Source organism: Habropoda laboriosa, unplaced genomic scaffold (genome assembly GCF_001263275.1).
Source record: "Habropoda laboriosa isolate 0110345459 unplaced genomic scaffold, ASM126327v1 scaffold126, whole genome shotgun sequence".
Lineage (NCBI taxonomy): Eukaryota > Metazoa > Arthropoda > Insecta > Hymenoptera > Apidae > Habropoda > Habropoda laboriosa.
Window position 1 is genome coordinate 639,173 of NW_017100288.1, and position 1,233 is coordinate 640,405.

At 32.1% G+C, this 1,233-nt stretch overlaps 1 protein-coding gene across 1 annotated transcript in view; it reads right to left on the bottom strand.

The window, feature by feature from the left end:
• The window catches only part of LOC108573764 (protein phosphatase PHLPP-like protein), an 81,385-nt gene that overhangs the window by 78,836 nt on the left and 1,316 nt on the right, over window positions 1-1,233 (bottom strand). The window lies entirely within an intron of this gene.

The window sequence follows — 1,233 nt, forward strand, 5'->3', positions numbered from 1 at the left end:
GTAAAAACTGATTCACTTCCTCCTGATACAAAAATTCATATTATAAGGTGTGCCTAATATTCTTGTCAAAAAATTGGGGAAGGAGAGTAGTAAAAGCTACGGTATTATCTTTCTTTTTCTAGACCCCTAAATTAACTACTTTATTCCTCCATAAAAACATATTTTTTCTTTTTCAAAATGAGCTATTGCTACTCCTCGTTTTCCACGGTATTCCTATTATTGCACTGCACAAATATCAAAAGTCGTCGACAGAGAATTTTTCGTCTTCTGAAACCATTAACGTTGTCAAAAAAAAAAAAAAAAAAATCAGTCCATCGAGGTAAAATAAATTATAATATCCTCTCAAGCTTTCACGTGAACGAACTGAACGCTATAAATATTTACCCTAAATTATTCGAACCAGCCATAATTCCATTTTTGTTCCATTTAATTCTATTTCCAGGCGACTTCAGGGAAGGCAGGAATATTCTCACGTGGAAGTAAGCGTTAAAAATTAGATTGGAAATTAAATTGACCGTGGTCGAATGGCTTTTCTTCGGGGCGAAGGGGCGGTTTCTTTGTAATCGCGTCCTTAATTGAAATTGGCAACTCGTTTAATCCCCTTCCCTTCCCGATTCGGCGAAACGCGTTCGGCGATTAAACGCTTTCGCGTTTTGGCTGAACATCTTCGCCGCGGAGAGTTTAATGAACGGACTTTCCCTAACGCTGATAATTAGATTTAATTAATATCGACTTGGGAAATAGAGTGGCAGAGTAATTTTCGGGGTAAACTTTTGATTAGAACGATTCAAGCGTGAACGATCTGTTGTAGCTGTGCTGGTTAAGTGTTTTTAATAAATAATGTTAATGTATGGTGAAGAAAGAATGTTTTTAACTAGGAAACATAGTTCAGAATGACAGACAATTGTTTAAAAATTATTTCGTTGAATTTGGTAAATAGGTGAATTTCTTTTGTGTTATAATTGTCTAATTGTCTTACAAATATTAAGTAATGCATAAATACAATATGATAATAGAAATTCAATTTCGTTCAATTTGTAGCATTAAGAATCTAATGAAATATGATCCTTAAATTTTGTAGACTTTTTCATTTCAGAATCGTTGCTATTTTATAACCGTGCAAAGAATAAAAGGGCTCAGTATTCATTTTTGCTTTATATTTCTTCTAAATTGTAATAAATTTATTTCTAAATTTAATTTCAAAATTAAATTGTAATAAATATTTCTTTATTT